The 22014-nt window shown below is 42.4% G+C and overlaps 3 non-coding genes across 3 annotated transcripts; 1 reads left to right on the top strand and 2 right to left on the bottom strand.

The window, feature by feature from the left end:
• Positions 1 to 5860: 5860 nt before the first annotated feature.
• On the bottom strand, positions 5861 to 5943 carry Trnal-uaa (transfer RNA leucine (anticodon UAA)). The gene has a single exon. It is a non-coding gene; the product is annotated as a tRNA-Leu (tRNA).
• A 7170-nt stretch (positions 5944 to 13113) lies between these two features.
• Positions 13114 to 13187, bottom strand: Trnai-aau (transfer RNA isoleucine (anticodon AAU)). The gene has a single exon. It is a non-coding gene; the product is annotated as a tRNA-Ile (tRNA).
• Positions 13188 to 13753: 566 nt separating this feature from the next.
• On the top strand, positions 13754 to 13827 carry Trnat-agu (transfer RNA threonine (anticodon AGU)). Its single transcript has one exon. It is a non-coding gene; the product is annotated as a tRNA-Thr (tRNA).
• Positions 13828 to 22014: the final 8187 nt, after the last annotated feature.

The raw sequence follows: 22014 nt of genomic DNA, 5'->3' as shown, positions 1-22014 counted from the left end.
AAGGCCCAGCTTTTCTTGTAAATTAGGGGAATTCCAGGGACAGAGTGTGAACTTTTACCTTGATTAGTTAGCTCTGTCCCTAGGGGTCTGACTGATTGTAAAATTGGTTAGGGCTCTGAGTCTTCCCAGGATGGTTCTTTACTCATTCTAGCTACCTATCCTTGCTCCAGGCCAGAGAACTTGGTATCCTCAGATTGGCTGCCCGAGGCTGTGGCTGGCTGACCACAGGTTCCAGGATCCAGGTTCTCCTTTCTGGGAAACAGAAACTTAGGCCTAGACTTCCAAACTGCCCATTTGTAGCCTGTCAGCCTGGCTCTGACTGACTCAGTCCTCTCATTCCCAAATGTGCATCCACTCACGGAGCACTTCTTGCCCCAAAGCTGGGAGCGTCTCCCTGGAAGTGAATGATACACTTATGTCTCAAAAGTGGTATTGAGCACCTGTATTTTCATTATTTTGGTTAAGACCTCACCTGGGGGAAGAAAGGTTCCTCTCTAAGCCACCCAGCCTGACCCCCACCCCAACCCCCACTCTTGGGCAGCCATCCTGGAGGTTCTCTCTCTCTCTCTCTCTCTCTCTCTCTCTCTCTCTCTCTCTCTCTCTCTCTCTCTCTCTCTCTCTCGGCTGTAGAAGGCTCTACCCTGGAAGAAGTCAAACCTCTGGAAGACACTAAACATATGTGGTTAAAGGGAGTGGGTTGTTTGGTTGGTTGGTTGGTTGGTTTGCTTTGGTTTATCCCTGGACACAGCCAGCAAGGGTGTAGGCTGAAGGAACCTGTCTCCTTCCATATCCAGGAAGAAGACAAAGCCTCTGGATTCCCTCTTCTTCTTCCAGGTCAGTACTTCTTACAGTGTGCTCTCAGCAGGAGTCTGAGAGTGGTCCTAGAGACAGCAGGAGAACAATCTCTGCAGGCCTCAGAGCCTCTGCTGAGGGTCCAGCTCCCAGTTCTACCAGTGGTACAATTTGGCCGTGTACCCAACAGCATCGGTGTTGATTGGTTTTGGAAAATGGATGTACTAGTGTGTTCACATTTGGCTGGTTGTGTCGAAGGGAAGCTACAGAATTTTCCCCATGTGAGTCTGAAATCCACCACATCTAAGAACCGTTTCCTTTGTCTCCATCAGAGTTTAGCAGCTTGTAATTTTCCCTCCTGCTCAATCTATATATGTACATAAATGTATGTATGTATATATTTATATATATCTGTGTAATATATCTAAGCTTTATTGTGTGTGCACAGTAATGTATGTACATATACATATATATATATATATATATATATATATATATATATCTTTTTTGGGCATATATATGTCACAGACAGATGGACAAACAGACTGACGGAAGGATGGAAGTGTCCTGACAATTCGCAATCAGACTTTGCTACAACTGGAGAAAAACCACTTGCAAAAACAGTTGCCATGAAGTAAATCCAACAGAGTGCTCCGAGTTGGGCATTGATTGAAGTTTTATTTGGTGGCTGAGTGGTTTGCTGAGGTGGCTGGCGGTAGAGGGAGCACTTTATCCACCAGAGAGAGGTTCATGAGGAGCCTGGAGTTTGCTTTGATGACCTGGGAGGCCAACCGTCTCCTAATCCAAAAAATTCAATGTCTGCTCAAACCACCATCGCTAGACAGTCGTGTACCTCATCTCAGCTTCTCGGAGCCAAGCTGGTCAAAGGCTGAGGAACACGCTGGAAGGTTCACTCTCCACCTTATGCTATCTTCTGGCTTTCTGCCGGCCAAAAGCCAGCGAGAGTCGTATGGAGTCTATCAAGCTAGAGAATATCCAGACTCCAGAGGGAGCAAAATCAGAAAGGAGAGGAAAGTGAGGGTAGAAAAGGTGAGGATGACAATGTATGAGAGTATTATGTATGTATATGTGCATAGGAGCGAATATGTGCGTGAAAGTGTGTATAAGAACAAACGGTATGGGAGGGGGGGTGGCTCTCCTTCAAGACTATGCATGTGCTCAGGTGGGTGGCCCCACTCTTATGCCTGAACAATCAATATGCAACTATCTGCCAGGCAAGGTAGCCAAATCCCGTGTCCCTAGAATTGTGAGGTCTGAAGCAGAAGAATCTATGATTTTGAGGACAACAGATGTGACACATCAAAACACTGTCTCAAAAACAACCAAATAAATAAAACAACCACTATCACATTCACTACAAATGTTCGAAATACATGGTCACCAAATAGAGGCTGAACAACCTGTGTGACTCTGACTGATAACAGAAAGTAGTTGACAAGAAAATTTCTCCAATTTTAAAGGAATGAAAAGAAAATGGAACAATAAAATTCATTATTGATAGCAGAGTTCAAATTAATTTTACATATGCCTTTGTACTGGCTATAAAGAGATGTTTTTATTAGCTGTTTCCTATCATGTTTGGAGTTGGTTGTTGCTGTTGTTGTTGTTGGGGATTGTTGTTTTGTTTTGTCAACATTGTCAACCTGCCTTCCCCACCTGGGTGGTGTCTGTGGAGTTCTGGCCCTCGAGGTTCTGCTTCACTGTCCTCTCCTGTCCTATCACTTGCTGCTGCTTCTCAGAGCATTTCCAGGAATCTAATTTGGATTTCGAAAGGAGGGTGCATAAAATGAATGGTCTGAGTTATGATAATATGGACTATTTTAAAGAGGAAATCACAGCATGGGACCACTGCCTGAACTGATCTGACAGGAACTAATGAGCAAGAAGCAAGAGTCTATGTGGCATAGATTTACAACAAGGCAGAAGTCAGTGACTCTCTTATTCCAACTATGAGTAAAAGAAACAAGGTCATATTCGACTTTAGTGTCTATTCTAGTCTTCCAAAGATACAGGATTAATTTGTTGAAATAAATGCAGCATTTATTCTCTTCCCAAGTAATATTTGCCTGTGTTTGAAATAAGTGAACAGGAGTTTTGCAAGCACTTCAAAAAAATAAGTAAGGAAATTATAAAAGCAAAACAAACAAAAAAACAAAACAAAACAAAATCCACCTCCATAGGAAGGCTTTGACCTTGAGATTATGGGCCCTGTTTGTTTCTGCTGAGACACTTTGGGAAAGATTTGGATAAAAAAATCTGCCACCCAAATAATCAACCTTCCCCTACAGCCGAGCGAACTTGTGTTCTCAGTTGTTTGTGTTTGTTTGTCTTGTTTTTTTCTCTTCTTGGTTTTTATTTCTCTTTTATTCCTTCTCCCGCTGAGTTTTTTTTTTTCTCTCTCTCTCTCTCTTCCCTTCCCCTTGTTTCCCTTCCAAGCTGGAATCTCAAAATATGGACGGGTCCATGCCTTGAATGCCAGGCAGATGCAGAAGGACGTCTGGTTTAAAGGCAGCCTCGTCTACATAGTTCCAGGACAGCCAGGGCTTCATAGCTAGAAGCGGTCCTGAAAACTGACCCCCATCCACACAAACAAAAAGACTCTCACATAACCCAGCCCTTCCTCCCACCATCAATAACTTCCCAAACGTCTAAATAGTGACATTTCTTCCAAGACAGGTTGAACAGAGTCTGTAGGGACTTCCTTAGTATCAAGAACAGTTTAGAAGTGAAGCTTACCTCAGGGAGAAAGCATGCGGTCCAGCCCATTCCCTGACCCAAAGGAAATTTCTTTCACAACGCTCGAAGCCCTTTTTCTTAGTAGCAGAATGCCATTCTCAGGTACCTCATCGGCTCACTGATATTTTGCCATTGAGCTTTGACAGAGTCATGCTGGCCCCAGGTGGCCCCAGGTGAAGGAATCAGCTTCCAGCTCAGTGGATCATCTGCTGTGTCACCTGGCAGGACCATGCATGGTTCTGGAACCATAACTTCTGGGCCAGCAGAACTTAAGGCCATGGGAACAAAAAGCCAAAATGTCCAGACTGAGTCTTGAGGAGTGATTGTGAGTGGAACCATTCTCAGATCCACCCCTTATTTCCTGGACCTGTTGATCCTGGCTATGGGAGACACCATACCACATGTCTGACCCTGACTCAAACTGCTTTTTGGAGTACCCTGACACAAACTTCTAGGCTATTGCCCTCTAACTGATGCTGTAATTGTGTCTTCAAAAGGCCGCTCCAAGCCAGCTCCTTTAGGGTGGTGGGAAACTTGATCAAATCAGTGGATTCCATGAGTGTGGACCCATGGTCTCGCTTCCCCGGCCATGCTTCTTGGTCAGAAACAATGCTGTATAGACCCCCATGACAGTGCGTGAGGCATTCTGCAGGTCATTGGATGATGGTTTGGTCAAATGCCTTACAGGAAGGAAAGACAACTCCATAATAGAATAAAAACCTACTCCAGTAGGAACAAAGTGGTGTCCTTTCCCCTAAGGAAGTGGTACAATGCAGTCAACCTGCCCCCAGCTCTCTGAATGGCCACCCTAGGCAACAGTGCTGTATCAGCAACTGCTGTGGTTGGGAGTCACTTTGTTGTAGTGGGTGTGGCCTTACTGGAGGAAGTGAGTCACTGTGGGGGCCTGACTCTGAGAGCTTTCTCCTACCTGCCTGAGGATGCCGGTCTTCAAGATGTAGAAGATCTGTGAGTTTTGGGGTTTATTTCTCATCCTTTCATGTGCATGTATGTATTTCCAACAAACCCTCCTATGCATGTAGTCCAGTCAGCAGAATGTCATCTACCACTGTGAGGTTCTGTGTAAGAGACAGATAGGCAAGATCCTCTCTAACTAAATTGTGACACATGCTGGAAAGTTAATACATCGTTGGGGGAAAACTGCTGGCCTTCCCAATGGAAAGCAAACTGCTTGTGGTGGTCCTTGTGGACAGGCACTGAGAAAAGGGAATTTTCTAGATCAATGGCTACACATCATTTACCAGGAGATGCGTTGGTCTGTGGAAGTAAGGATACAACATCTGGATTTGCGGCTGCAAGCAGAGTCACTGTCTGATTAAGTGCGTGATCAGTCACTGTCATTTCTTCAGGATCCACTTGTCTTCTGCACAGGCCAGATAGATTTAAAGGGAGATGTGCTGGAAACCACCACCCCTGTATCTTTCAAGTTCTTGATGTAGGCACTAACTTCTTAAATCCTTCCAGTCTGCAATATTGATTTTTAGTCACTAGGTTTTATGGCAAAGACAACTCCAATGGCTTCCACTTAACCTTCCCAACCAGAAGAGCCTTCACTCTAAAGGTCATGGAACCAATATCAGGATTCTGCCAACTTCTAAGTATGCCAATCTCATTTATTCATTCTTGGACTGGAGAAATGATTACAGGAGGGGTCAAGGAACACTGGACTCACCGTAAGTTAGACTTCAGCCAAAGCTCCATTAACCACTCAGCCTAAGTCCCTACTCCAACTGAAGGGGGACATGCGTCAATGTCAATTCAGAACCAGTATTAAATAGCCCCTAGAAAGTTCAATTGCTTCTTTCCCTAAATATACAGTTACCCTAGTGTAGGAATATAGGTTCCCTCTGAGGAACAATGGGAAAAAGGCTAACAGTAAGACTTTTATTAAATATTTTAATTTAGCAAGGTCCCATCAAGGGTCCTGGCCTTTTCTTCATTCAGGGAATTCTGGGTCTGCAAAGTTCAGAGAACCCGAGTACATTTCCATACAGACAACAAGTGCAAGGGTTTAGCCAATCCTCTTGGAATGTTAAAAGCTCAGGAAAACCAATACTGGTGGATAGGTTTTCCTCGTGTTGGAAACCTGAGAAGACTATTGTCGAAACCCATCGGCAAACCACTGTCTGTGAAGATGGAGCCACTATTGCCCGATGCTTGGGAGATCTAAGGAAATAGGGAAGCCAGCCCGTGCTACCAGGGTTTATTATAAAAGTAAATAAATACAAAAATAATACTCCTTCATGGGGTGGATAAACTCCAAAAACACCACAGCAACCAGTACAGTCACCAATACTGGGAGTGGGGTTCGAACCCACGCAGGCATCCGCCCATTGGATCTTAAGTCCAACGCCTTAACCACTCGGCCATCCCAGTACTGCTAGCAGAACTCTAAGGATCATTTCAGATCATTCTCTATTCAAGAGCATAAACCAATGCAAAGATTCCTTGGACTATGGCGACTATGATACTGAAAGCTTTTTCTACATTTTAAGAAATCGTTTTTCATGATTACCTCCAACGTTACAAATAAATCTTTGCTTTTCCTTGATATGCAAAGGAAAGCCACCTGTGTGTGGGGGTGGGTAAGGGGAGACGGCATGGGGGTGGGGGACGGCAAGGATGGTGTAGTTGCATGGGGGTTTTGGAAAGCCTCCTGCTCCACAGGACTGAGATTACAGGAGGGTCCACCACATGCTATATGTACACCAGGTTGGCCTGGAGCTTAGAGGTCCTCCTGCTTTTGCTCCTCTCTTGTTGGCACAGGAGTGTGCCAGCAGGCCGTGATCAAACCCAGGGCTTTGAGCAAGCTAGGCAAGGACTGTGGTAGGTCACCTCAAAGTTGAATTTTTTTACTGTGTCCAGGTGTTGGAATTACAGATGTACCATTATGAACAGTTTTTGTTTGTTTGTGTGTTTGTTTGTTTGTTTTGCTTTATTCTGTTTTGGTTTTTATGATTCATCTGCTTTTGTTGGGAACATGTACTTTCATCTTAAATAGCTGCATATTCAGATTTAGAAGAATAGTATTTGACATTTCCTACCCAAGACATTTAACTCAAGGAAGCCCGCCTCTTAATCTGGTTTAAAGAATGCCATCCCAACAAGCATATCATCTAAGACCATGGCTTGTGAGGCCTTGTGGTTTAAGTTGGTTAAAGTATCTGTAGTGGCTATTCCTGGTTGTCAACTAAACTATATTTGGAATGAACTACAATCCAGAATTGGAAGGATCACCAGTGACCCTAATTTGGAGGCTGGGAGATAGAAGTTTCTGACCTGAATCTTGGTTTGAAGATCTTGAAGACAGAGTCAAGGTCATCTGGGATTAAAGGTGTGCTGGCACACACCTTTAATCTGGGCTACACCTCTGCTGCAGACCATATAAGGACACTGGAAGAAGGGAGTCGTGCTCTCGCTCCTTCACCTGCTTGCTGTGTGGGACTGAGTAACTGCTAGATCCTTGGACTTCCATTCACAGCTATTACTGAACCATTGTTGGGAATTGGACTGCAGACTGTAAGTCATCAATAAATTTCTTGACTAGATAGAGACGACCCATAATTTCTGTGACTCTAGAGAGCCCTGACTCATACAGTATCTGTCTGGTAAGCAGAGAAGCCTGGGTTTGGGTGCCAACAGGTACATACATCTGAGGACTAGGCATGCAACAGTAGTGGGAAAAATGAGTCCCTGTCCTCCCAGACTTTCAGGTACAGAGGAAGGGACTCCAGAGATGGGTTATCTTTTCAAAGAGAAAATATTTATGGAGGGGGAAAAATTAAAACTTAAATTAGGGCCTTCTTTGTGTAGAAATTATAAAGGCATTTTCAGCCCTACCACCTCACCCTAACCAGTTTGTCTTTACCACTTCATTAGTCAGAAACAAAACCAATATCAAGTGAATATATGCATGTATCTACATACATGACTGACAACTCACAACACCTACAGTTAGCAAGCGGGAGTCAATGGTAGATTTTCAGTTCAAAGGGCTCCAGCTCAAACCCTAGAAAGAGCTGAAAAGATTTCAGTCTGAGGTTAAATATGGAAAAACAGTGTCTCATGCTAAAAGCAATCAGTGGCAGAGGAGACAAGGCCACCACGCTGTGGAGGATCTGTTTCTGACCTATTTGCCTCTGCAGTCAGTCGGATGAGGCCCTCTTCCTCGCAGGAAGACCATCTTCTTTCCCTGGGTAAATGTTAGTCTCATCTAAGGAAGGACACAAAAGCTGCACAGGGAAGCCCATGGTGATGTGTGACCAACTAAGTGGACCTCTCATTGCCCTGTCAAGAAGACATGTGTTCTTGAAGGTACAACACTTTGCTGAAAGAGAAAACAAGATTTCAAACTAAGAAGAAGGTTGGAGAAATAGCTCAGGGTCAGGAATGCTTACTGCTCCTTGACTCACGTTTAGTTCTCAGAACCCACATTGTGACACACAACTGCTGTCACTCCAGTCTCGGAGACCAGAGGCGCTCTTTTGAGCCATTTGAGTCCCCGAAGCACATGATAGACATACATACACTGAGGCACACAACCATATACAGAAATAAAAATAAATGAAAAGGATATTTTTTAAGAAGAGACAGCAGATGTGGTGGCTCTTGTCAGCATTTGGGAGACTGAGGTAGGCGGTCAAGGTTACACAGCAAAACTCTGCCTCGCCCTCAAAACAAAACAATTTTACTAACACAGACAAGTAAGAAAGCAATGGGATTTTGTTCCTGTTTTCCATTAGTTCAGCAAGTGTAATATGTTTGTAAATTCAGCAGTGGAGTGTTCTCTGTTTGTTTTTATTGGGGGGGGGACTTCATTTTGTTTTGAGGTATGGTCTTACTATGTAGCCCCAGCTGGCCTCTAACTCTCAGCTATCCTCCTGCATAGGCTTTCTGTGTGCTGGAATTACAGGCATGCATCCTGACCCCTGGCTCAGCCCCACCTCCACTAAAGGCCTCAGGGCCTTAGCAATGCTAGGCAAGAGCACTCTAGGACAATCACTGCCAGCTGAGCTGCATCCTAGCCAAGGAGAAACTTGGTGGTGGAGGGAATCTCTTGTACTTGCTCAGAAAAGTTTCCTTACTGACCTCCCCCTGAGTGCTGTCAAGGAACAACTGTACCCAGTGTATTCCTGTACAGTCTGTGGGTTTGACTGTGAAGCAGGTGTCCTATGAAGGTCATCACTCCTGATAAAAAAGATGTCCATGCCTTTGGGCTTGCTTTTCTGTTTGCTTTTTGAGAGAGGACCTCGGGTAGCTTGAGCGACCTTGAACTTCCACTTTTCTGTCTTTATTCCTATGTCCTGGGTTACAGGCCCGAGCCATGGTGTAGGGTGTTATGTGGTAAAACCTTAGCTAGGTATCCAACTTCTTGCATATTAAGCACACACTGTACCAGCTGAGCTCTTGGGGTCTCTCCATTAGCCCAGGCTGCCCTTAAACTCACAGCAGTCATCCTACATCCTATCTCGATTTTTTTTTTCCCAATAACGATTTAATAAAAGTGTTCTTGACCATCAAGTACATGCAATTAACAGCCTGGTCAGAGTGGCTATCATTAATCTGACAGCAAATATTGGAGAGGAAGTGGAGAAAGGAACCCTCGTTCACTGTTGGACTGTTGGTGGGGGTGCAAGTGAAAACAACTGTTGTGGAAATCAGTTTGGAAATTTCTCAAAAATTTAAAAATAGAATGGCCATTTGACCACATGTATTTCAGTGCTTGGCATAAATCCAGGGAACTCCAACCCTACCATAGAGGTATTCAAGCTCTGTGTATATTATTGCTTTATTCCTTATAGCAAAGAATTAGAAACACCCTGTCTGTCAACAGATGAGTAGATAATAAAAAATATGTTAAAATATGTTAAATAAAAATAATATATTATGAAGAAAAAATAAAATACTATTCAGCTCTAAACATCAAAAATGTGAAGAAAAATGGATATGCTTAGAATGTATAATACTAGGTGAGATCACACATCCTTAGAAAGAACAGAACTGCGCGTTCTCCTTCATATGTGGAATCTAGCCCATAATATGTGTAAGCAAATGTGTATTGTACAGAAAACAGACTAAGGGAGGCTAAATATTGAGGAATGAGGAAGGACTGGATGCAAGTAATGGGCACAAATGGGGTGATGGATAAGTGCATAACAACTTATTTGCTAGTATAAAACCCAATATGAAGTTCTACAGCTTTCATCTGAATGGCTACTTTATGTAGAAAACCTATTGAGTTAGTCTTTGGATATGGCTAATTTTGATGTGTTGATTTTTTTTTCATTTGCAACTTTTTTCTAATAATGAAGTGTTTTAAAGGAGAAGAAGAAGAAGAAGAAGAAGAAGAAGAAGAAGAAGAAGAAGAAGAAGAAGAAGAAGAAGAAGAAGAAGAAGAAGAAGAAGAAGAAGAAGAAGAAGAAAAGCCTCCACTGTGGGTTTGACAGTATTTTGATGTTTTAAATCTTTTTCCCTATGGACTCCCTGGAAGTGTTTCAGGGACACACACAGGTCTAGGGGCCACCTTTAGAAACATGTTGTCATACAAGACAGTTTATCACAGTGCTATTTATAGCAAGGCAATTTTCTGGTCTTGGTCACTAGCCAGGCTTCCTCTTGCATTGTGTGATGCTGGCTCAGAAGCCTCTGAAATGGCTTCCACACCAAGAAGAATTCTTCCTAAGTCTCCAGACTGAGCCCTGGAAGGGCAGTCTGAACCTGCCCCACTGTGGATGCCGACTGCTGTGTGTAGAACCAGGAAAAGATGACCAGTGGCCCCTCACAGATCCATCCCTGCCAGGACCTAGGCAGTATTTTAAGGATGGATTGTGATCTTGTTGTTGTGTGGCACTTACTCTATTAGTTGCCTGTTGCAACTGTGAAGAAAACAACCACAGCCCTAACTGGCATTTTTTTTTCTTATAGTTCTGTCAACGACTCATTATTGGCAGAGCTGTCATCTATAGGGGATCTCCAGTTCTTGTGGTTTCTTCTTCCTCAAAACATATCACTGCAGTTTCTTTCCATGACCTGACTTAGAGTGACAGCCTGTTTCTCCGCCAAGTTTGGTCCAGCCATTGATTTGAGTGCCTTCTTCTGCCTCTGTCTCTGGAGTGTGCAGGGATTCCTGGAATCCTCTCCATGTCCTCTGACCAGCCGAGCACCTGGAAGAAACATAGAGGGCACTCAACAAACAGTGGCTGAACTGACCAAGCCTGCTCAGTCAGTCAACAGGTTCTCCAGCACCGGAGTGAGGATTAAAAAGAAAAAAAGACAGACAACATTGTAGCACGACCCCAGTCAATTCTGAGACTGAAGGCCATCCTATCTCTATCTTAAAGGCTGGCATTACAACCTGTGATTGTTATTCCCAATTGTAAACTTTACTATGTCTAGAAGGAACTACACTCCAGAAATGGAGGGCACAGCTGTGATCCAGATCTTGAGGCATAGAGGTGGTACACACCTTTAATCCCAGGAGACAGAAGTAAGCAGATCTCTGAGTTCAAGGCTAGCCTGGGACAAAGCAAATTCCAAGAACAGTTTAGGTCCAGGTTCAGGCTTCTTTGCCTGCTTGCAGTTACTTGCTAACACATCTGTTGGAACCGACTTCTTCCGGATTCCAGCTTATACAGAAAACCAGCTAAAATATCTAGCCTCCTGGGACTAGATTTATTGGACTTCCTATTCACAGTTGCCCATTGTTGGGTTAGTTGGACTCTAGATTTTAAGTCATTTCAATAATTTCCTTTAATATATAGAGACATTCCATAAATTCTGTTGTAACAGTAAATGAGTTAATCTGCTTTATGCTCCTGGTCGCATTTCCAGCCAATCACTCGAGTTCTCTGGATTCATGAATGAGATACACAAATGCCAGCTAATTTGGTATGCCTTGACTAGCTCAATGGCTGAACAATTCTAATCCTCTCCACTGCTAGCATACATTTCCCTCCAGTATTCCTGACATTACACCTTCTAAACTCTATAGTTCATCTCTGCTGCCCTGTTACCTTCTGGGGATTACACACACACACACACACAGACACAGGGCCACATTCCCTTTCCACCTACATTGATGGGTGGTTTCTCTCCTGCAGCTCTTAAATCTGATCCTTCTCCCTCCCAGTCATGGTGATTCCTCTTCCCTCCCTCTGCCCCTCTGTCTCTTGCCCTCGAAATCTAAAAGTCCCACCCTTCTCCCTGCCCGGTCAATGGCTGTACAACAATTCTTTATTACCAATCAAAGCCAGCTGGAGGCAGGTACCCTCAGGTCTGGAAGCTCGGCTCTTTGGAAGACAAAGAGAATTAGAACCAATTAGAACCAATTCCTAACATTCTGTGACTCTAGAAACCCCTGACTAATACACAGGTCTATCTGCTAATCCTCCATTCCAGGGAAATTTAACCCTGAGACTCACGTTTGCTTTTGTTGCTGTGATAAAACACCAAGAACAAAAACAACTTGAAGGAGAAAAGGGCTTGTTCTCACCTTACAGATTATATATAGATCATGCTTGAGGGAAGATGGCTCTGGAATTCAAAATAGGAACCTGCCAGGACCTAGAGCAAAGACCATAGAGGCATGCTGCTTCTGGCTTGCTTCAATTCTTTGTACTCGGCCACCTGTCCAAGAAGGCATTGCCCACAGTGAGCTTGGCCCTCCTCCATTAATCATAAATCAAAAGTCAATCTGATGCACCTACAGACCAATCTAATGGAGGCAATTCCTCAACCGAGGTTCCTTCTTATAAAGCGATTACCGTTAGTGTCAAGTTGACAAAAACTAACCAGTACAAGGTTGCAAACTTACCCAGCCCACTGTCAAACTGTTTCCCTGCTGTGTGAATACAAATGACCATGACTGGCAGCTTGGTTTTATATATGATTCCAATGCAATCATGCATTACTTCGTAGATGTATTTACATTTCTTTGCTGAATGTGTTTACTTCCTACAGGGATAAATTATACTGAGGATTTCAACCTTTTTAATTTTATTTTATTTTTATGTATATGGGTGTTTTGCCTGCATGTGTGCCTATTGTCCTTCATACAGCAAAAAATATATGGACTCTATCTATTATATGCCTGCACTTAAGATCTAACAGTTAAAACATGAGAATTACCCAGAGCTTCACTTCTCAAGGAATAAATTATTACCCTCGCTGATATGAAGATGAAAGAAAAAATAAGGAAAAGGGGTGATGCTTACTGGTGATGCTCAAGGTTTGGAGCTATCAGATAGGATTGCATTCTAGAACAATAACGGAATAAACATACCATGTCCAGGTCTAGTGGAAGTGAAGAAAAGCCAGGTGCCAGTAATGAGTACAAATAGGCAATGAGTGAAGTGGAAATTTCAGCTAGAGAAAGACAGAAAAAGTGATCAGAAAGGCTTTATAATGATATTTGACAGTCAGTATAAAAGTAGCGAGTGAACAACTTCACTTCATTTAAGTTCGGGTATCTTAATAAGGTGTATAGAGAGAATAGAACTGTAGAGGACAGAGTCCTACCTTTCCAGTTGTAAAACCTAGGCAGCCTACTGGCCCGTACGGGGATCGAACCCGCGACCTTGGCGTTATTAGCACCACGCTCTAACCAACTGAGCTAACCGGCCAGGCCGTCAGCATTGGCTTTCCTTACTTCCTATAAAAGGTCGCTGGCTGGCTGGCTGGCTGGCTTCCTTCCTTCCTTCCTTCCTTCCCTTCCATTCTTTCTCTCTTCTTTGACCTTTAATTTTTGAAGTAAGTAATCGCACTGACTTATCTTGTTTGGGATTCAGCCTCAAGAAGCGCTGTATCATTCAAAATTTTTTTTTGAGCTTTTGTTTTGTTTTTCATTAAACCAGATGAACCGCGCCTAAGAAAGGGCTTTCTTTGCTCCGCTTGAGACTTCCAAAGATGCGGCTCCCACTTGGAACTACACAGCCGCAGGTGCGGCTTTGACGCTGCGATGGATGAGACAAGATTCTTTCCTCTGGCTTCCGCAAAAGGCCTTTGCCAACGGAAGGTCGCTCCTTCAATCCAGCTACGATATGCAGCCATTTTAAGAGAAAGTTCTTCTTTGGTTGTGATTAGTATTTCTGATCTTTTTCATATCTAAGCTAATTTCCAGAATTGCTGACCCTTACAAACATGTTTTATCGTATTCAAATAACACATAACTACATCCTCTCCCAGCTCTGGCTCCGTGGCTTAGCTGGTTAAAGCGCCTGTCTAGTAAACAGGAGATCCTGGGTTCAAATCCCAGCGGGGCCTTTTTTTTTTTTTTTCTCCCCTTGTTCTTATTAGTCCTACTTGCTATTCACACTAATTGAACTGGAGCGTTTTCCTTCACATCTTATGAGTTGGAACACATCCCGCCTATTAAACTTTGCTGAGAAACCGAACAGCCTTGTGTTGGAATATGTAGATGGAAAAATGATATAATTAGAGAAAAACTTTCCAATAATTCCTGAAACACTACAGAGCTTTGGTTTTGCGATCATGAGATTAGAAATGCAGAGTCTAGACTAGCTGAGGTGTGCTCCTTTGTACTGCACACCGAGAGGAAGTGATAATAATTTATGAACTTTAAACTTATCAGTAATGATAGTGCACACTTGCAATGCTTGAGTTTGGGATGAGGCATTGTCTAAATGACTCTGATGTATAGCGAGGTACTAATGTTTTATTTTATTTTTGAGGTACTAATTTTTAAAAGGTTGTTAGTAACAAAACTAACAAACTGACTACAGGTAATTGAAATAAAAAGTCATCTTAAGACTTGATGTCTTTGAGTCTTGTAGATTTTGCACAGAATAACTGCAAAAAACATCAAACTCCAAAACTTTTAGACATTCATGTTTTATTTTCAATTCCTTTTCCTACTTCTGAGGTTCTAAGATGTATTTTCTGATTATACTAGACTCTATAAAAATCCAGTCTCCCTTCTTCAATAAGGCTCACCGAATTCTACAGAGAATTGGATTTTATGAAGCTTTCTCCCCACCCTGGAGCATTCAAGCTTATGCAGTGTGTGCCGGAAGACTGACCGTGTAAAGGACCACTTAGGCTGAGGACATACTTCAATGACAGAGGGCTTACCTGGCCCTGCATTAGATTGCCATTACTACAAAATTAAAATAAATAAGATAGTAACAATTACCCTTACAATGAAAATGAATATTACAGAATGATATGTAGCTCAGAAAGCACTGAACATGTAAAAGAAAAATATGACAAATATGTATAACTCTTATCACAGTTCAGACATTCACAGATGTATCTGTGCCAAAGGATCAACAAATGGCTCACTGCCTGTTTCTCCTCTCTCCTCCCCTCTCCTCTCCTCTCCTCCAACCTCCCCTTTCCCCTCCCCTCCCCTCCCCTCTCCTCTCCTCTTCTCTCCTCTCCTCTCCTCTCCTCTCCTCTCCTCTCCTCTCCTCTCCTCTCCTCTCCTACCCCCTCCCCTCCCCTCCCATCTTCTCCCCTCTTCTCTCCTCTCCTCTCCTCCTCTCCTCTCCTCTCCCCTCTCCTCTCCTCTCCTCTCCTCTCCTCTCCTCTCCTCTCCTCTCCTCTCCTCTCCTCTCCTCTCCTCTCCTCTCCTCTCCTCTCCTCTCCTCTCCTCTCCTCTCCTCTCCTCTCCTCTCCTCTCCTCTCCTCTCCTCTCCTCTCCTCTCCTCTCCTCTCCTCTCCTCTCCTCTCCTCTCCTCTCCTCTCCTCTCCTCTCCTCTCCTCTCCTCTCCTCTCCTCTCCTCTCCTCTCCTCTCCTCTCCTCTCCTCTCCTCTCCCCTCTCCTCTCCTCTCCTCTCCTCTCCTCTCCTCTCCTCTCCTCTTCTCTTCTCTTCTCTTCTCTTCTCTTCTCTTTCTGAGACATTGTCTTGCACTATAGCTGAGGCTAGCTTCTGTAGGCCAGGACTAATCTCAGATTTTGTTCGAGCAAGCATCTGTCTGTGGTCCAGGATCAATTCCAGACCTACTGTATTGTTTACTCATCCAGCCCCTCCTTACTGAAGGACAAAGCATCATTTACAAATAGAAAGGTCTGCCTTTCAGGGATTCTTTTGTCTGTTGTTTTGAGAAGTGTTTTTTCTTGTAACCCAGGCTGGTTTCAGATTTATTAAGTAGCTGAGACTGCCCTGAATTCCTGATAGTCGGAGGCATCTGCCTCCCAAGTACAGGACACTGAAGGCCCAGAGCTGCCTTGCACCAGCTGTCTGTTTCTTTCTTTCTTCTGGCCGGGATTTATTGTCAATATTGGACACTCACTTAACTGGTGAATTTTGAAGTCCACACAGAAATTTAAAAAGAAGTACAGTGGTAGAGAATGTTAGGGAAAAGCTGAGGGCCAGCTATTCTGACCTGGAGTCTAAGCAGGGACTTTAGGAATGAGATGAAGAAGAAAACAACCACATTGCAGAAAATGGCTTCCAAACACTGGTATGCTCCAGACTAGGCACAGTCCACTGTCCGTGTGGCCTGCTGTAGTGTTTCCTTTAATGTCTAACACAGAGGCTGAAGTCTACAGTTCCACATAAGCTCAGAATCTTAGGAGTGGCCATCAAACACAGACAACTAAATTTTAAACTGCCTGGGGCCACACCTTAATCATGATCACACAGAAACCTCTCAGCATCTTCATACTTTCTAATTATGACAACATTCCACTGTGGGCTGTTTGGAGTCAGTGGTTCCTGAGACACTAGAGATGGAGTTCCAACCAAGTCCCAGACATGTATGTGTACACTCATGGGAAGTATACAGAGAACCAGTGTGAACTCCTACAAGGCTAATTTTACTCTTTGGAGTCATTTTCAAAGGCTATCTCTAGTTGAATTTCAGGCTTCTGGGATCTATGGTCTTATCTTGTAGCCTAAGGCAGACATTCAGGACCACATAAGTTATCTTTTGGAAGATTTAGCTCTCCGTGGCAGGTGGAGAGCCACACAGGCTGCATCCCCTTCACTCCTACCTGATCTTGATATTTCTTTGTGTTTTTCATCATCTGCAAACTATACTGTAGCTTTGGTTTTCCCTCAGCTCTTTTGTATAGAGTGGTTTATTTCTGTCATTTTCTCAATCTGTACATCACAAAGAATTCGCATCCAATATTCCATCCTATTAAGATGGCACCTTAATTTTTTTCCCTTATCTGTAATTTCTTCTATGAATACATGAAGTTTCTTGGAAAGAACCAGTTTATGAATATGGTACATGCAATAATTCTTATAAGCTGTGTAATGATATATTCTCCTAACACCTAATCCCTTTAGATTTATAAAACAGTTGTTAATGAAAAGCTGGAGGTGTATTAATTAATCCGTTTATTATATACACAAAGATAATTAGGCATCATTTTAATTGCAATTTTCTGAAAATATGATATCAAATATGTTTATCTCAAATACATGTCCTCTTTTCCATTTATACAAGTTTTTCTTCAAAAGGTTTAATGACTGCAGTCATAATAGTGAGCAGGAAAGTGTAACTTTAAAAGTGAAAAGCTGTCCATTTAATTTGATATTGGCTGTTGTTTTGCTATATATTGCTTTTATTATATTTAGGTATGGGCCTTGAGTTCCCGATCTCTCCAATACTTTAAATGTGAAGGGGTGTTGTACTTTGTCAAATGCTTTTTCAGCATCTAGTGAGATGACCATGTGATTTTTTTCTATGAGTTTGTTTATTTAGTGGATTACATTAATGGATTTTTGTATATTGAACCAACCTTGCATCCCTGGGATGAGACCTACTTGACAATGATGAATGATGGTTTTGATGTGTTCCTGGGTTCAGTTGGCAAGAATTTTACTGAGTATTTTTGCATTGATGCTCATAAGCGAAATTGGTCTGAAATTGTCTTTCTTTATTGGATCTTTGTGTGGTTTAGGTATCAAAGTAATTGTGGCTTCACAGAATGTTAGGTAGTGTTCCTTCTGTTTCTATTTTTATGGAATAGTTTGAGGAGTGTTGGCATTAGCTCTTCTTTGAAGGTCTGATAGAACTCTGCACTGAAGCCATCTGGCCTTGGGAAATTTTTGGTTGGGAGGTTTTTAATAACTTCTTCTATTTCCATAGGGGATATGGGCCTGTTTCGATAGTTTACCTGCTCTTAATTTAACTTTGGTATATGATATCTGTTTAGAAAAATTATCCATATTATTTATATTTTCCATTTTCTGAGTATAGGCTTTTGTAGTATGATCTAATGATTATTTGAATTTCTTCAGTTTCTGTTGTTATGTCTCCATTTTCATTTCTGATTTTGATAATTTGGATATGGTCTCTAGTCCCTTTAGTTAGTTTGGCTAGGTATTTTTCTATCTTGTTGATTTTCTCAAAGAACCACCTTTTGGTTTTTTTGATCATTTGTATCATTTGAAGAGAGCTAACATTCAAAATATAGAAAGACACTCAAGAAGCTAACCAACCAACAAACAAACAACCTAATCAAAAACTGAGGTATACAATTAAACAGAATTCACAGCAGAGGAATCTCAAATGGCCAAGAAGCACTTAAAGGAGTGTTCAAAGTCCTTAGTGATCAGGGAAATGCAAAACAAAACTACCCTGAGGTTCCACATTACACCAATCAGAACAGTTAACGTAGAAAACTCAAGTGACAGCACATGTTAGAGAGGAAGGATGTGGACAAAGAGAAACACTCCTTCATTGCTGTTGGGATTGCTAACCAGTATAACCACTCTGGAAATCAATCTGGCATTTCCTCAGAAAACTGGAAATAGGTCTACCTGAAGACCCAGCTATACCACTCTTGGGAATATACCCAAAAAGATGCCCCACCATGACACAGGGGCACCTGTTCCACTATGTTCATAGCAGCCTTATTTCGGATAGCCAGAAGCTGGAATCAACCCAGATGTCCCGCAATGGAAGAATGGATTCAGAAAATGTGGTTCATTTATACAATGGAATATTACTCAGCTATTAAGAATGAGGACATCGAGCCTTTAATGGCGTACGCCTTTAATCCCATCACTCGAGAGGCAGAGACAGGCGGATTTCTGAGTTCGAGGCCAGCCTGGTCTACAAAGTGAGTTCCAGGACAGCCAGGGCTATAAACCCTGTCTTGGAAAAAAAAAAAAAAAAAAAAAAAAAAAAAAGAATGAGGACATCATAAATTTTGTAGGCACATGGATGGAACTAGAAAGTATCATACTGAGCTAACTCAGACCCAAAAGGACATGCATGGTATATACTCACTAGTACGTGGATATTAGCCCAAAAAGTACAGAATACCCAGGATACAATCCTCAGAACTCAAGAAGTTAACAAGCTGAGGGGCCCAAGTGAGGATGACTCAATCCCACTTGGAAGGGAAAAGAAAGCAATCATGGGGGGCAAAGGGAGGGAGGGACCTGACTGAGAGGGGGCAGACAAAAAAGGGAACATGATCAGTTATTGGGGGCTGGTGGGAAACAGGACTGAAGCCCTGGGGACTAGCAGAAAGAATGGAAACATTCAACTTCAGGAGGTAGGAGTTGGGGTGACCCTATATAAAGTACCAGAGACCTGGGAGACAGGAGCTGTTTTCCAAGAGGCCTAACAAGCAGCTGAGAGAGTCAGATGCAGATACTCAACACCCAACCAATGGACAGAAGCATACTTATTCTGTGGCCAGTAAATGCCTCTCACCCTTTTCGTTGTTATTTATTTATTTATTTATTTATTTATTTATTTATTTATTTATTTATTTTTACACTCCAAATTTTATTCCCACCTCCTGGTCCACCCTCCAACTGTTCCACGTCCCATACCTCCTTCCCACATCCCCCTCTGACTCCCAAAGATGTGCCCACACCCCAACCCCCACCAAACCAGACCTTTAAACTCCCTGGGGACTCCAGTCTCTTGAGGGTTAGGTGCATCTTCTCTGATTGAACACAGACCCGGCAGTCCTCTGCTGTATATGTGTTTGGGGGCCTCATATTAGCTGGTGTATGCTGCCTGGATGGTGGTCCAGAGATCTCAGGGGTCCGGGTTAACTGAGACTGCTGTCTTCCTACAGAGTTGCCTTCCTCCTCAGCTTCTTCCAGCCCTTTCCCTAATTCAACCACAGGGCTCAACAGCTTCTGTTCAGATTTTCCTGTGCTGAGTAGAAAGTTTAGAGAAACTTTACCTCTTTCCTTTCAATTTGCAACTTTTTGAAATTAGGAAATTGTAAAGAGTAGCTACCTAGAAAAATTATACTGCTATCAGAAACTACAATCAATTAATTGAGATATTAGTTAATTGAAACCTCTCATTTCTTCAAATTGTATAAATCTAAATAATGAATAAAATTATCCACACTTTCTCAATTGAGTTCTGTTTTTTCTTTAGCTGAAGATTTAGAAATCAAAGAAATAGTTATGTTCAGATATCATTTGTTATTATCATATCCTCTTTTCACATCTTGAATGTATTTAAATATTATGACTAGAACTCCCAGAATTCTTTAGAACATATCACCTGTAATTCAATGTAAGCCCAGTTGGTTATGATTCCTACACACTTTATGAATTATGAAATCTAAAACCTGCTATCAGGTAAAGCTCAATACATTGTGAGTTATAAGCCACATGCTAGTGTAAGGTTGTCAGAGTGTCATAAGCCAGGCAGAGTGTGGCATCACTTGTGATGCCAGGTACTAGCGGCCTACAGTGGAAAGGTTGCAAGTTTAAAGCTCCTGAGACACATGGTGAATTTAAGACCAGCCTGATCTCTGTAGCAAGACCATGTCTTAAAGAGAAATATCCAAGCATCTAAATGCTGAGCAGTTTCATGGTAGAAACAGCTCTAAATCCTTTGCATGTGTGTTTGTTCAATAATCCCACTATGACCTGTGAGATGAGCTTACTCTGATTTCCTTTTTCTGTATGGGGGGCTTAGGTATGGAGAGGATAAAACAGTGGGTAGCAACAGAGTTTAAAGTAGGATTAGAATCCAAATTGCAGTAAGTTCTAATTTAGAATGGTTACTTTGGCCAACTGTGCTGGATGGTCAACTTGAAGTGAGCTAAAGTCATCTGAGAGGAGGGATCCTCAACTGAAACAATTTCTCCAATAAGATCTGGTTGTAGGCAATCCTGTAGGGCATTTTCCTTAATTAGTGATTGATGGTAATTCAATGGATGGAGGCCTGGCTTGGGGAGCTTCAGAGGGATGCTGTCAGGACCATTTCTATCTTCCTCCCCATGTTGCTTTGGTTATGTTGTTTCATCACAGCAATGGAAACGTAACTAACACATCAGGCATTCAGCTCAGTGATGGCGTCCTTGCCTCCCACGCAGGAATGTATGTGCCATGTTTCCAACATTGGAAGCAAAAAAAAAATTCTTTGAATTGGCTGCCCCACGTTAATGAGAATTACATGAATAACTGTGTGGTTTTGACCTAGTTTTGTAAAAATTCTTTAAAAGTCTTCATTTTCACAGAACTATTTTGCACTTTTCCTGTGCACATGGCCTTCCAAATGTAGCTGCCCTCCTAATAGAGTGGAATTGTGACATTGATCTCCATGACAGTGACAACAGCACAACACCAATTAAGGTAGAAAACAGCCAACAGTTTCAGAGTGACACAGATACAGTGAGAATTCTGGGAATAAACATGATCTCAGCTAAATGCAAATAATTAGTGAAATTGAAGGAATTTTTGTTTTTCTCATCTTTCCCATCTATTTCTTGATGTAATACCCACAGGCTTCACAGTATGAGCATGAAGAATGTGTGGCTATGTTCTTATAACACGGTGCTGATCCAAATGCTATGGACAGCAGTGGGAACACAGCACTGCACTATGCTGTTTGGCATAACAACATGTCAATGGCAGCCAAACTGCTGGCCCATCATGCTGACATCACTATAAGGAATGAGGTACAGAAGACACAGCTTTGATTTACAGATTATTTGCTACATACTTTAAAATATTTCATTGGGATCCTGATGCAGCTTTGACATAAGAATCTCACAAATGCTAAATGTAATAAGTGAATTTTATAAATCTCACAAACTTAAGACTTGTCTAGATGAGTCAGATTTGATGGGAACTCCTTCTTCCCAAGCTTTCCTTCCCTGAAACACTTTCTCCTCCTTTACTCTCCTGATGAACATTCTTTCCTTGTTTGTTTGTTTTGTTTTTCGAGACAGGGTTTCTCTTTATAGCTCTGGCTGTCCTGGAGCTCACTTTGTAGACCAGGATGGCCTCGAACTCAGAAATCCGCCTGCCTCTGCCTCCCGAGTGCTGGGATTAAAGGCGTGTGCCACCACGCCCGGCTCCTGATGAACATTCTAAAGAGAATTATTACCTCCATCCGTGGCAAGTCTGAAGGTCTTTACAATTTCCCTATGGGTACTCTCTTAACTGTAGCTTTTCAGGATTTCATGTTGTCTTATACTTCCAATGCATCAGATGAACAAACATCAATAAGACGCCTGGTTTCAACATTGCAATTGTCTAAATT

Source organism: Mus caroli, unplaced genomic scaffold (assembly GCF_978045245.1).
Source record: "Mus caroli unplaced genomic scaffold, Mus_caroli_1 scaffold_15, whole genome shotgun sequence".
In the NCBI taxonomy this organism is placed as follows: Eukaryota; Metazoa; Chordata; class Mammalia; order Rodentia; family Muridae; genus Mus; species Mus caroli.
The sequence above is the reverse complement of the archived record's forward strand: the minus strand, read 5'-3'. Positions and strand labels throughout refer to the sequence as shown.